The sequence below is a fragment of the Physeter macrocephalus genome, chromosome 19 (genome assembly GCF_002837175.3).
Source record: "Physeter macrocephalus isolate SW-GA chromosome 19, ASM283717v5, whole genome shotgun sequence".
NCBI classification, from domain to species: domain Eukaryota; kingdom Metazoa; phylum Chordata; class Mammalia; order Artiodactyla; family Physeteridae; genus Physeter; species Physeter macrocephalus.
Genome location: NC_041232.1, coordinates 25,900,552 through 25,916,108, shown reverse-complemented (window position 1 = coordinate 25,916,108; position 15,557 = coordinate 25,900,552).

Here is a 15,557-nt window from a genome sequence, read left to right as displayed (position 1 = left end):
ATGTGGGATCCTCCCGGACCGGGGCACGAGCCCGCGTCCCCTGCATCGGCAGGCGGACTCTCAACCACTGCGCCACCCGGGAAGCCCCGAGGCTCCTCTTTAAAAAACAAACAGGTAAGTAGCTCTTCTTAAAACCCTCTTAATGCAACATCGGTGGGCTCCAGTACTGGTTGCTGCCTGATAATAGGACTTCTCATATTTGTAATTTGACTTCTCTGTCTTCCTCAAGAATTGACCCCAAATTGTCATTTTTAACTTTTGCCTTGCTTCTCAGTTCCTGTCCAGTCCCGAGTTCACTGATACAAACCCCTACCATGGGGTTCTCAAGCAGGCACAGCACTTCCTTGTGGCAACCAATTCTACGTATTACAGTAATTGTTGGCTATGCCTTGATAAGTCTGTTGGGGGAAGTGGACCCGCCTACCTGCCAACCTTGGGGATGGGCTTTAACCTCAGCCAACTCAGGCTACGTTGTACACAAGGGCCCTTCTGTCCGGATCCCCGAGGCTGCTTACCAATACTTCTTCCAATCACAAAACCAGCCTCAAGGATAGAGCCTCCCAAGAGTTTCACTAAAAACAAAACAAAACAAAAAAACATGGCCTTGGCTGTCCTGGCTCCTTCCTTTTCTGGGGCCCCATGCTTCCATCTTCCTTTTGCTCCTGTTCCAGCCTTGCCTGCTAAACTTCCTAACTAAATTAGTCTCCTCTTGCCTTCAGGCAATGAAATTTCAGATGGTCCTCAGCCAAGGATATCAGCTCACCAACACTCAAGAGGTGACTTCATTCTACATGGGACCTTTGGATCAACCCCCCAGGACAAGTGGACAGAGACCTGACATGACAGTCAGCAAGAGGAGGGACCCTAAACCCCTCTACATCCCTCTTCAGTAGGAAGCATTTCAGTATACAGTAGGAAAGTAGAATACATGTTTTCAGTAAAGAAGGTATGAGGAATGGAATTACACTTTATTGGGGGAAAAGAAAGAAAGTATGTCTTACAGCTGGTTGGTTTTGGATGGGAAAATAAGGGATGAACTAATATGGAAACAGAAAGTGATAAAAGATTGTGGAAAGGAACCCTGAAGGGGAAAAAAAATGTTTTATGCATGATCAGGATTAACTAAATTTAGAATGAAGTTAAGTAAATGGATTTTGTTGTTAAGTAAGCTAGTACAAGACTGGAATTTGAACGAAGTTTCTTAGAGTGCTCCTTTTTGATAACAGATTGTGTGGGTTTCTGTCCCCTTAAGTGACCTGTATTTGTTTTTTAAATCTTTTTGTGACTTTGGTTAAATGAAAAAGTATTGCTTCATAGAGACCTATGATCCTGTTGTGTTTTAAAACCTTTTTGATATTTTTAACAAACTTCCCAAATATCAAAATCTAACTTTTAGCCTCCAACTGACTCTGGGATGCTTTGAAGGAACCCTGAAACATCTCAGAGAGAAATGCTAAACTCATTAAATTTATTTGTTATGTTAAAATACTTGAGAAGCATTGTCAAGAGGCTGGAGATGAACCTTAGGTTACAGTGTATGGATAAATGCCATTAATATAGATATTCCAAATTTTTTTTTTTTTTTTTTTTTTTTTTGCGGTACGCGGGCCTCTCACTGTTGTGGCCTCTCCCATTGCGGAGCACAGGCTCTGGAAGCGCAGGCTCAGCGGCCATGGCTCACGGGCCTAGCCACTAGGCAGCATGTGGGATCTTCCCAGACCGGGGCACGAACCTGTGTCCCCTGCATCGGCAGGCGGACTCTCAACCACTGCACCACCAGGGAAGCCCAGATATTCCAAATTTTATATGGAGTTCCTAACATCTGATATGCCCTGATATAATGTTATCAGTCATTAGTCTAGTTATTATCCTACAATGTTACATGTCACAGAAATATCCAAGTTTCTTGCCAATTGCATTGTACTCAAATCTTTAACCATGCTATTTTAAGTTTTGTCCTTTAAAGACAATCATTATTTTACACTGATGCTTTTACAAAATGAAGATCTTCAAGAAGACTCATAAAACAGATTTTTTTAAACAAATATAAGTTTCTGATAGCCTCTAGATAATACCACTGAACTGGGTAGCAGTTCAAATAAACTGCTTTAATGACAAAACTCTAATGGAAAACCTGATGACAAAACTCTAGTGGAAAACGTGATGACTTCATCCAGATCAACAGAAATTAATACATGGGACAAAATGAACTGATAAATATGGTTTATAGCTTTATGTCTACTTGGAAAGTACACTAGCTTTAATCTTTGTTTTCCAAAAAAACCTTTCCTGTCATGCCATGACCTACAAGTTGTATCCTAGTGTCAGTGCAATGTACGATGTTAATTTGAGAGATTGCTCTTCCAAAGAAGGTTTACAATTACATTGCCTGGATAGAATTAAGCTTAATTAAATATTGTAAAAACACATGAGAAATTCTTCAATTAAAATGTTAATATAAAATGTGGATGATGGCTAAAGATTTGATTCTGAGAGCTATTTTTTGTTTCACAGTTTTCCTTGTTTTCATTCATCTAAGGAATTCTCTGGTGGTCCAGTGGTTAGGACTCCATGCTTTCACTGCCAGGGCCCAGGTTCGACCCCTGGTCAGGGAACTAGGATCCCACAAGCCATGTGGTGCGGCCAAAAAAACAAACAAAAAAACATAATTCACCTAAATATTTCACTCAGCGTGTTTGTGTCTGATATATATACATATACGTTATGTTCTTTAAGATATATATGTACGCATATATAAATAAATAAATAATATATGTTATACATAAATAAAATAAAGATCAATAGTGTACTATTACATGTAAAGAATTAAAATATTTCATCATGAATATTACTAATAATTTAAATTTATGGGAATAATAAATTTTTTACATTCTGTTGGATGCCCAAATTATAAAAAAATGATTCATAGGTTGTTTCATTGTAATTCACAGCCACATTAGTATTTTCATGTATACAGTAGGAACATTCAAAGTAGTTTGTCATATGATACTTCTGCATTTGTTAGAAATCATAATGTAGCACTAGACTCCTGAAAGCCATCAGTAGGATAGCTTTAAAAATCAGTCCTCACAACAAGGATGGAAAGAGTCTCACATTTACAGATTTCTAGAGAGTAAAATAATTCACCAGTTTTTTTTGTTTGTTTGTTTGTTTTTGTGGTACGCGGGCCTCTCACCGTTGCGGCCTCTCCCGTTGCGGAGCACAGGCTCCGGACGCGCAGGCCCAGCGGCCATGGCTCATGGGCCCAGCCGCTCCGCGGCACGCGGGATCCTCGCGGACCGGGGCACGAACCCGCGTCCCCTACATCGGCAGGCGGACTCCCAACTGCGCCCAGCCGCTCCGCGGCACGCGGGACACTCCCAGGCCGGGGCACGAACCCGTGTCCCCTGCATCGGCAGGCGGACTCTCAACCACTGCGCCACCAGGGAAGCCCCAACCAGTTTTTGGTAATTGTTTTAATCTGTGTCCTTTGGGAAGAGACTAGGAAGACATCTTTTAATAACCCACAGGTAGTTATCATGTTTATAATTAAGTGCATGAAAATATTTCAGAGCTATCCATTGAATTTCACGACATTTTGTTTGGTCATTATATATATTTTTTAATTTATATGTTTATTTTATTTTTGGCTGCATTGGGTCTTTGTTGCTGCGCATGGGCTTTCTCTAGTTGTGGCGAGCAAGGGCTGCTCTTCGTTGCAGTGCACGGGCTTCTCATTGCAGTGGCTTCTCTTGTTGCGGAGCACGGGCTCTAGGAGCGCAGGCTTTAATAGTTGTGGCACGTGGGCTCAGTAGTTGTGGCTCACGGGCTCTAGAGCACAGGCTCAGTAGTTGTGGCACATGGGCTTAGTTGTTCCGCGGCATATGGGACCTTCCTGGCCCAGGGCTCAAACCCGTGTCCCCTGCATTGGCAGGCAGATTCTTAACCACTGCACCACCAGGGGAGTCCCTTGGTGATTTTTTTTTTTTTTTTTTTTTTGGCAGTACGTGGGGCTCTTACTGTTGTGGCCTCTCCCGTCGCGGAGCACAGGCTCCGGAGGCGCAGGCTCAGCGACCATGGCTCACGGGCCCAGCCGCTCCGCGGCATGTGGGATCTTCCCGGACCGGGGCACGAACCTGTGCCCCCTGCATCGGCAGGAAGACTCTCAACCACTGCGCCACCAGGGAAGCCCCAGTGATTATATTTTATATGCACTAGACTGCATGTGAATAGTTGATATTAGCAGCTAAAGTAAAAATTTATATATAATAAATGACACACTCAAATTGCATGTAAGTATAGAGAATTTAGAACAAAAATGGGGCATCAAGACATTCACAACCTTCTGAAATCAGCCGTTCTGGCTGGGTTTGCTCTGCTGGACACAGTGGGCACATCTAGAAATCACAGACAATTTTATGCTATGTTAGGCCATATTAGTCTACAATATTCATTTTTTTCTGATGAAATAAATGAGTGAACATTTGAAAAAGGATGGATGCTTTCAAGGTATGTTTTAATATCCTTTCATTTCCACAAAATAAAAATACATTTTATGTACCCTATATTTACGAAGAATTTTTCAATATTTGTTAAGTCCTTATTTTCAAATTTCAAGTAATTCACATAATTGCATACCAAAAATATATTTGTCCCTGGTTAAAAAATACTTGATTATTTTAGCTACTAGATACTAAAGTTTGGTTAGTATCTACCAAACGTTTTAATTTTTATTTATTTATTTATTTATGGCTGTGTTGGGTCTTCGTTTCTGTGCGAGGGCTTTCTCTAGTTGTGGCAAGTGGGGGCCACTCTTCATCGCGGTGCGCAGGCCTCTCACTATCGTGGCCTCTCTTGTTGCGGAGCACAGGCTCCGGACGCGCAGGCTCAGTAATTGTGGCTCACGGGCCCAGCTGCCCCGTGGCATGTGGGACCTTCCCAGACCAGGGCTCGAACCCGTGTCCCCTGCATTGGCAGGCAGATTCTCAACCACTGCGCCACCAGGGAAGCCCCTACCAAACGTTTTAAATCTAAAACATGTGGCTTGCATCTTAGAAAATGTTGACAAATGTTAATACTATTGATTTTCAAGTTTTAAATGGTGTGTTACATTTCAGTGTACACTTTTCCTTTCACAGAACTGTGCAGTGTTAATTATTTTGGAAAAATGTCTCTGCACATGTGCTTATCCAGTTAGACCCTTTATGACCGTTCCCTTAATTCTTATCACAAAAATGGGACAAAGCAATTCTGCTATGCAGTTGATAAGCTGGTGATCGTATAACAGTTTTATAAAGTTGGATGATGAATTGGTCAGGAGCAGCACGACTGTGCAGGTGTGTCAAGGTCGTTGATTTGACCTCGCTCTTGCTTGGGTTCGGTCTCTTCAGGGCAACAGCAGATGCCCACCTCCCACCCCTGTGCAGTGATGAATCGCCTGACTTTGTGTTGGCCACAAATATCCAGTCACAAATTAGCCTCTTTACCTTACTCGCCAAAGAGGAGATATTGTTCTATAGTATGTGAAGAGCTGCAGGACGACAGCCTCTGAATTAGAATTTAAAATATGTTTTCTTCCTCTATATGGCAAGGCATGTGAATACTTTTCCCTTGAAACAGCAATGTAAGTCAACAGAAAGCAAGAAATACATTTATATTTTTGTTCCATTTGCCTGGTTCTCTACAGTTTGAGCTGTAATAGAATTATTCTAAAAGCAGCTTTTGATATAATATTGTTTTAAATTTTAGTAATTCATATTTAACAGCACTAATAATAGAACCGGTTAGAACCATGTACCAGTTTACCGCTAGAGGGATCAGCCCTAGGGTTTAGTGATCACTAATCCCTCCTTCATGTTCTCCTTCTTCTTAAGTAACATCAAAGAGATAGAGAAGAAAATCTGGGAATCAAAGAACGTGGGACCTCCGGAGGGCGAAAAAAAACCTCAGTTCCAAAAAAGTTCCAGAAGATGAGAGATGGCTTTCTGAAGACGAAATGTAAACCCAGAGGGAATTTTTTTCCCCAGAGCGCAAGCCCAGGGCCCTCAGGTGAGAACAACCTGGGGCGCAGGTGGGCACAGGTGGGTGAGGTGTCACACGTGCTTTGCTCACTCATTGTCAGAGTCAGAGCCAAAGTCACTTTGTTCTGAGTTAAACTGCTTTTTCCGTGCTGCGAACATTTCGTATAAAATGCTTTTCATGTTTGAAATTTCCATTTTGTATCCGCCTCCCATCCTCCTGGATGTTCTCCAATGTGACGTGAGCAAGCTCTCGGCCGCCGACTCCAGTCTTTCCTGCCCTTGGCCTCTCCAAGTTGGCATCTGGCCATGAGGGAGGCTCGGCACTTCCCAGCCCCGAGCCCCGTGGGACTGACATTTAAGCAGCGACATCTGTTCCGATGGAGGGGAGGGTCAGGGTCAGAAAGCAGGAGACAACGGGGAGGGGCCCGAAGGGGAATGGCCAGGTCTCCCTGGCTGCCTGGACACTGACCCTACCTCAGCTGAAGGTCCCACATGCCACCAGCCCAGGGTCTCCTCATCCCCCAGTCGAGCTCCCTGTGGCTCCAGGATTTTCTGACGGGGGGTTCCTCCCCTCCTGCTTCTCCCCAGTACCAGATTTAAGAGCGGACAGCACGACAATGGCAGCGGATGGGCTGCAGGTCCCCACCTCACTTCCTGCCCTTACTTTTCATTGCAGCGTGGGAGAAAGAGAAAAGCTACCCATCACTGGCTAATAGAGCTCACCTCTCTGACACCCCGTCCCCATCCTGTGAGCCCAAGGAATCTCATCACAGACAGCCAGGTTTCTGTCACTGAGCTACAGACCACCCACTTAAATTCCAGCCCGTGGGAATGCAGCACTTCTTTCCCAAGAGCATAATTAAAAGTAAAATTAAAGCAGAAATAAATAAGAGCACTGATTTCAGTGTTCCTGGGAGGTCGCTGCTCCTGCCTTCTCTGTGCAGTGATCCCTTGGCATCCCGGTCCTCGGGGCTCTTCGGGGATAAACTCGGGTCTGGATGGGTGTCGCCTGGGGCAGAGCGGCTGCCAGATCGACAGCAGTACATGAGCGAGGCTGAACAACACTGAAAGCCTAGTGGGTTTAGCAAGGCAAGCAAAACTTTTAAATCTGGCTCACAGAGAATATTTTCTTTCCCTTTATCAATGCTCAGCTAGTGCCTTCTGGGTTCCATCCTCCGCAGGTGCGCTACGTAGAGACCGGTTTCAGCTTAGTAACTGACCGCTCACGTTTTCCATTGGCCAGGGCGCCCACGGCCCACTGGAGCAAGACGCCATTGGCTAACATCCTTGTCCGTCTGTTGGCCAATTCCGCGCCTCTGTGTTGCCGGGAGACAGCATCCTGCCCAGCAACGGGAGGCGGACAATTGCCGTTGGCCTAGGTGCTGAGGTTGGCTGGGGCCGTTCCCGCTGCGGAGGCGGCTCCCCTGCCACGCTTTGGCTCAGCCCCCGTCCCGGGGTCCCAAGGGGTGGAGAGCTGGCGGCGCGGAGGGCGGAGGATCTGCAGGGTCCGCCGTGTGGGCGCCCCGGGGGCGGCTTCGGGCTGGCACCTGGGCCCCGCAGCGGGGTCCGCCGTTGTCCCGGGCTCGGGGCGGCAGCCCTTCCCCCGCTGACGCCGCACCGCGAGGGTCTGTGCAGCAGGGCTCGGGCTGGGGCGGGTGCCGGCCTGCATGGCCCCTCCCCCCGGCCCCAGCAGAGTCTGTTGCCCACTTCCTTAAAGATAGGAATCCTCCCGCCACTTCCCCGGCCCCTCGGAGTTTCCAGAGTCTTTTGTACGTCTGGCCACCTATGATGGAAATTCCTGTGTCAGGCCAAGTCCGCTCCTGGGTAGCTTCCTTCCTCTGCCTGATCTAACAGATGGGTCATTTGTCGTCTTGGCTTTGTTTTTCCTGTTATTTTGTGATTTTTGCCCCATTTTCTTACTCAGCTTGCAATTGACATGTAGGAACATATGCCACCAAATTAAAAATTTTCACTGATGTATATTTAAATTTTATTTATTATTATTCTCACCTACAAATTTTTAAAATATACTGTCTCTCCATTCATGGTATAACAAATTGGCAGATTTTCGTTTCTAGAGGGCATCTGACACAATTTGTACATTTTTTCTTACAGGAATTGATTTACTTATTTCTAAATTTTTCTCACCTATATTTCATCACCTATTGTCACTTAAAGAAAAGCTTTTGTGCTTCTTGTAGGATGGCTGGGCTTTTCTCAGAGACTGGGTAGGGCTGGGGTAGAGGAGGTTCGAGGTGGGAAGTGGCATGTGTACATTCCCAAAACGGCTTTTATAAAAAGAATAGTTAAGAATCACTAGTAGAAGTGGAATATACATCAGTAATTATTGAACTCAGTGAAATACCATTTACCTGTGGCTTCCCTTTAAGACTAAGGAGTCTGTGTTGCCATGGTATCTGGAATTTATCTGAATCCTGTGTTGCCTGGTTTTGTAGTCTCTGGATTCTCCCTCAATGTCTCTGGTCACTCAGTTTCTTGTTTTCTTTAACTCTTGGACATTCACAGGAATTCCTCTGGAATGGGGACACTTTCCTCTCTGTTACAGCAGTATTTTTCCAGAAGTTTCCTGATTCTATTTCAACAGTTAGATCAATGTTTTCCTGATTTGGGTTACTTTTGTGATTTTATCTCATTTTCCACCTCAATTTGTAATTAGATTTGGGATACAAATGACAAAGTATACACTTGTAAGTAAATATTATATTCATTAGAATACTAAACCACGCTGACAGTCAACAGGTAACAATCTTTTTAATGGTTCCATTAAAATTAAACAGAATCTCTTCAACTAAAACTTCCTAGCTATCCTCAAATAATGTTAAAAACCATCCCATCCAAATATGAATTGCCTTTAAATGTATGTTTTTTTTTTAAATTATTTATTTGGCTGCACTGGGTCTTTGTTGCGGCATGCGAGATCTTTGTTGCGGCATGTGGGCTCTTTAGTTGCGGCATGCAGGATCTTTAGTTGCGGCATGCAGGATCGAGTTCCCTGACCAGGGATTCAACCCAGGCCCCCTGCATTGGGAAGTGTGGAATCTTAACCACTGGACCACCAGGGAAGTCCCAAAATGTATGTATTATTAATAGTAAGATTTTGGTAAATCAGTGATGTTGGTGAATGTTAAAGCTTGGTGTATTTGGGAAATTGGCTTCTGAAAAATGTGTTTTCATTGAATTGATCAGAGATAACATATTGTGTTCACTAGTTACGACGCGAGTGGCCTTCTAGAGCAGACGACTGCACTAATAAGCATCTCTGCAGAATAAGCAGGCGATTTTTAGATAATCTTTAAAACTGGAACTCTTCCTTGGAGGGAGGCTGCATTACTCATAGAGTGGGAGCTCTCCTGCCTCAGCTCTGAGCACTAGAGTAGGTATTTCCTACCTGTCTGGCATTTCCTACCTTGCTCACGGCCATGTCTGACCTCAAGTGCAGTTGACCATTCTTGAGGCCAACTCTTACCCTCCCCACTCTGGGGTCACACAGCCTCAGGACCACCCAGAAGGAGTCTCTGCTGTCTTGGGTGCCCCCGAGGCCTCTGTTCCCACTGCCTGTGTTGCGGTTGCTGGGTGCACATGGCTTGGCCTCTCCCGTAAAGTCACAGGCTCTGTGGGGAACAACGGCATCTTGTCCACTGTCCTGTCTTCCTGGTAGAACGGCTTCCTGACAACCACTTATGGGGAGTGTCTTCTGTAAAAGCAGTATTTGGCTTGTTTTCTCAAATGAATAATTCCTTGGTGGGGATGATGCATAGAAGGGTGGTGGGACCTACATACAATATCTGGTGTTGATGGCCTATGATTCTTTGTGAGATTACAGCCACACTGAAACCACCCTGTGTGTAAACATGGAGTTGGCTATGACCCCTGGTCTCAGTGACAAAGAGTAGACAAAGATAAATGTCTCCTTCCTCGAGGTGTCTCTGATTTCTTTCCGTCTTCCAGATTCTCTCTCATTAAACTTTTCCTCAGAAGGAAAAGTATTTTTTCTCAGTCACCCCTCTCACTTTGCAAGTGTTATACATGAGTGAATTTTAATTTCTCCCTTTATAGCCTTCAAAATAACTCTTAGTTTTCATTCTGCAGTATTTTTTTAAATTTCTTAGACTGTCAGATATTAATCACCTCAGGTGTGGTTTCCTTGGCCCAGTCTAATCTAATCTAGGTATCGGCATCCAGTTGCCCGATGTTGTAGAAATGACCAGTTAGTGACGGGATGGCTCTGCCTTTGTGTATGTTTGGCCCACATCTGCAAGAGCCACTGCTTCCTTTCAGACAGTGTGTGTTTCCCATCCATGCTGAATGCATTTAGATATTTTCCAATGGCCTTAAGCCAAGAAGTCTGCGAATTTACTAATGAAACACCAGATTCATTAGTATGTAAATTATGGGTTTATTTTTACACCCAATTGTAAGTTGGCTTATAAATTCATAAGCTTAATTGTTTTTGAAAGCTATTATTTTTTTGTCAAGAAAGTTAAAAGCTCTTACAGTTTGTGTCAGGTTTTTTTTTTCTACTGCTGTGCTGAACTTAGGTTAAACTTAAAATTTGTTGAATTTTACATATGTATATACCCATGAAAATATTAAAAAAAATTTTTATTGGGTTATAGTTGCTTTACAATGTTGTGTTAGTTTCTGCTGTACAACAAAGTGAATCAACTATGTACACATATATCCCCTCCCTCTTGGGCTTCCCTCCCACCCCCCCCACACCACCCAGCTAGGTCACCAACTGAGCTCCCTGCTATACAGCAGGTTCCCACTAGCTATCTATTTTACACATGGTAGCGTATATATGTCAATCCTCATATCCCAATTTGACCCACCCTCCCCTTCCCCACTGTGTCCACATGTCCATTGTCCATGTCTACGTCCCTATTCCTTCCCTGGAAATAAGTTCATCTGTATCATTTTTCTAGATTCTACATGTATGTGTTAATATATGATATTTGTTTTTCTCTTTCTGACTTACTTCACTCTGTATGACAGACTCTAGGTCCATCCATGTCTCTACAAATGACCCAATTTCGTTCCTTTTTATGGCTGAGTAATATTCCATTGTATATATGTACGACATCTTCTTTATCCATTCATCTGTTGATGGACACTTAGGTTGCTTCCATGTCCTGGTTATTGTAAATAGAGCTGCAGTGAACACTGTGGTACATGACTCTTTTTGAATTATGGTTTTCTCAGCATATATGCCCAGTAGTGGGATTGCTGGGTCATATGGTAATTCTATTTTTAGTTTTTTAAGGAACCGCCATACTGTTCTCCATAGTGGCTGTATCAATTTACATTCCCACCAACAGTGCAAGAGGGTTCCCTTTTCTCCACACCCTCTCCAGCATTTATTGTTTGCTCCTCATTTTCTAGGTGCCTAAGGTGGTATCTTAATGATTTTGGATCTTTTTTCTTTTCTAATATATTCATTCAATACTATAAATTTCCTTCTAAGCACTGCTTTCACTGCATCTCACAAATTTGTTGTTGTTGTTGTTAATTTTTATATCAGGTTCAGCAGCTGAGAAATAGCATACTTATATATATATATTTAATTGGGGTATAGTTGCTTTACAATGTTGTGTTAGTTTCTGCTGTACAGCGAAGCGAATCAGCTATATGTATACATATATATCCTCTTTTAAGTTGTACTTTCATTTTCATTTAGTTTGAAATATTTAAAAATTTCTCTTGAGAGAGTGCTTCTTTGACCCATTTGTTATTTAGAAATTGTTTTGCTTGTTATTTAGAATTGTGTTGTTTAATCTCCAAGTGTTTGGGGATTTTCCAACTATCTGTTGATTTCTAGTTTAATTCCATTGTGGTCTGAGAACATATTTTGTATGATTTACTTTCTTTTAAGTGTGTTCAACTGTTTTATTGCCCAGAATGTGCCATATTTTGGTGAATGTTCCAGACAAACTTTAGAAGAATGTGATTTCTGCCCTTATTGGATGATGTACTCTGTAAATGTCTATTGAGTCCAGTTGATTGATGGTGCTGTTCAGTTCAACTATGCCCTTCCTGGATCTGCCCATTACTGATATGCAGTGTTGAAATCTCCAAATATAATACTGGATTAATCTATTTGTCCTTGCAGTTCTATCAGTTTTTCCCTCACATATTTTGATGCTGTGTTGTTAGTGTATATACATTAAGGATTGCTGTATCTTCTTGGAGCTTTGAATCGTTTAGCACCATGTAATGCCTCTCATTATCTCTGATAATTTGCTTTGCTCTGAAGTCTGCTTTGTCTGAAATTTATATAACTACTCTCACTTCCTTTTGATTAGTGTTAGCATAGTATAACTTTCTCCATTCATTTACCATTAATATATCTGTGTCTTTATATTGAAAGGTTTCTTGTAGTTGACATAGAGTTAGGTCTTGGGTTTTTCTGGTTTTGTTTTTGTTTTTTGTTTGTTTTGTTTTGTTTTTAATTCACAAGGACAGTCTGTCTTTTAATTGATGTAGTTAGACCATTACCAAAGTGATTATTGAAATAGTTAGGCAAATGTCTACCATATTTGTTATTGTTTTCTATGCATTGCCCTTATTTTTTCCTTACTTATCATATTCTTTATTGCCTTTTTTATTTTAATAGAGCATTTTTATAAGATTCCATTTTTCTCCTCTCTTAGCGTATAAATTATCCTGAAAAAAATTTTTTTTGTAATGGTTGCCCTAGAGTTTGCAGCAAACATTTACAACTAATCCAAGTTCATTTTCAAATAACACTGTACTGCTTCATGGTAACACAAGAATCTTATAGCAGAATATTCCCAATTCCTTCTTCTTAGCTCTTATTACAGCTATAATTACTGACTACATTGTTGCTCTTATTTTGAACAAAATGTTACCTCTTTGAAGAATAGAAAAATAAAGGTTTTTGTTTTACCTTCACTTATTCCTTCCCTAACTCTTCGTGTAGATCAGAATTTCTAACCTTTATCATTTTCTTTCTCTCTACAGAACTTCTTTTAACATTTCTTGCAAGGCAGGATGACTGGCAACAAATTCTCTCAATTTTTGTTTGTCTGAAAAAGTCTTTATTTCTCCTTCACTTTTTTTTTTTTTTTTTGTGGTATGCGGGCCTCCCTCTGTTGTGGCCTCTCCCGTTGGGGAGCACAGGCTCCGGGCGGGCAGGCTCAGAAGCCATGGCTCAAGGGCCCAGCCGCTCCGCGGCATGTGGGATCTTCCCAGACCGGGCGCAAACCCGGTTCCCCTGCATCGGCAGGCGGACTCGCAACCACTGCGCCACCAGGGAAGCCCTCTCCTTCACTTTTGAAGAATAACCTTGCAGGGTATGGAATTGTAGTTTGGTGGGTTTTTTTTTTTCTTTCAATACTTTAAATATTTCACTCCACTCTCTTCTTCCTTGTGTGGTTTTTGAAAAGAAACCTGATGTAATTCTTATGCTGATCCTCAATAGGTGAGGTGTTTTTGGTTTTTGTTTTTTTTCCTCTTACCTCAGGATTTTCTCTTATATATTCTGTTTTCTGCATATATAATACATCTAGTTGTAATTTTTTTTGGTACTTATCCTGCTTGGTGTTCTTTGAGATTCCTGTGGTTTGGTGTCATTATTTTGGAAAATTCTCAGCCATTATTATTTCAAATATTTTTTTCTGTTTTTTCCTCTTTTTCCTCCTGTTGGTATTCCCTTTACATGTTAGTCCATCAAAGTTCTTTGATATTCTCTTTCATTTAAAACATTTTTCTCTTTGCATTTCTGTGTTGGAAGTTTCTGTTGGCATATTTTTTCAAGCTCACTGATTCTCTCCTTGGATGTGTACAGTCTGTTGATGAGCCCATCAAAGGCATTCTTGATTTCTGTTAATGTTTTTTATCTCCAGCACTTCATTTTGATTCTTCCTTAGAATTTCTGTTTCTCTGTTTATATTACCCATTTGTTATTGCATGTTGTCTACTTTTTCCATGAGGGCCCTTATAATTCCAAAATCTCTGCCATGTCTGAGTCCGATTCTGATGCTTACTCTCTTCAAACTGTGTCTTTGTCTTTTAGTCTTCCTTGTAGACTTCTGGTTGAAAGTGGAACATGATGCATTGGGTAAAAGGAATTGAGGTAAATAGGCTTTTAGTGTGAGGTTTCATGTTTATCTGGCTAGGAGGTATGTTGCTTATTGTTTCCTATAGGTGTAGGTGATGAGAGAGGCTAAAATTTCCTCTTTGGTGTATTTGTTTTTGTATCCCCTGTTGTCCTTGGGTTTCCCTAGAGACTACTTCTTAAGTAAGGTCTGAGCTCTGCAGTTCTTGCAGCTGTAACCCCCTCTTATTATACAGCATCCCTATTGGTGTATTGTTAATTGTGGGGCTGGGGAAGCAGTCTATCCGCTTATGATTAGGTCTCAGTATTTATTTAGTCTGTACTCCTGGGCTGTGACCTTTACAGTGCTTCTCAGATTGTTCTATTCCAAGCTCCCCCACCTCAGGTGAGACAGAAAGGCTAGAGAAGACTGGAGTTGGGTATTGACCTTCCCATGTGTGGCAGGCAGGCTGGAGGAGGCTGAAGTTGGGTTCTCTCCTTCCCCTCTGTAAGGTAGGCTCCAATAAAACCCCAGTACGTTAGGTTCTGGTGGAATAGTTTCCCTTGAGGGCAGACTTTTGTGAAGGAGAACAGAATACTCTGGGTATATTCAAAATGTTTACTTTTCTCCTGCCCCTACCAGGAGCACAAGGGGGTGTTTGGTTGCTGGGAGTAAAATTAACAAAAGTGTGAGGACCCCTCTAAGACTGGCACCCTCTGGAGTTTTTAACTTTCCAGCTTGTCCACACTGAGCCTCTGGCCATTTTCCAATTAAGGTGTAAGTTTTAATATCCTGGTACTGGCTCCAGTAGTGGCTTCTGCTCCGGTAAGTTTTGATTCCCTGTATTTGTCTGTCTCTACAATTTTGGGGTCAATTATCTGTTAGATCTGAGAAGAGCTGTTGATTTCCAGCTTCTTCAGCTTTTTTCTTGTTGTGAGGCTGGGAGAGAGAACTTGAAGCTCCTTACACCTTGGACTGGAATCTGGGAGTCAGTTTTTTGTTTTTATAGGATATGGGTGGGCATGACAAGTTTGCCTGCAGGTCAGATTGCCAGCTACAGCTGTTGAATCAGTGATGGATGAGGGGGCAAAAAGAGCACTGGCTGCCCCATGAACTCTCTGTACCTCCCAGGGTCTAAGGGTCACCCTGCTCCAAATCACCAACATTGTTGCTCTCTCTTCACTGCTACACAATCAGTGTATTCAGAAGTTACAACTTTATCTTTTCAACAATTAACCCAAATTCACGCCCAGACTTTTCATATGAAGGTGTGGATTGGGACAAAGGCATTTTTCCAAAAATTTCAGAGACTCACTGTATCTCCCACTTTGCCCTATGTGGGCCAGTGAAAGGGAAATCAGAAAGCAGTGTACAAAGCCAAGTGATTATTTTTCTCATGATTCAAGACTGTGTCACTGCAATAAGAAAATTCAGCTGAACGAACCAGAATTAAATTTTA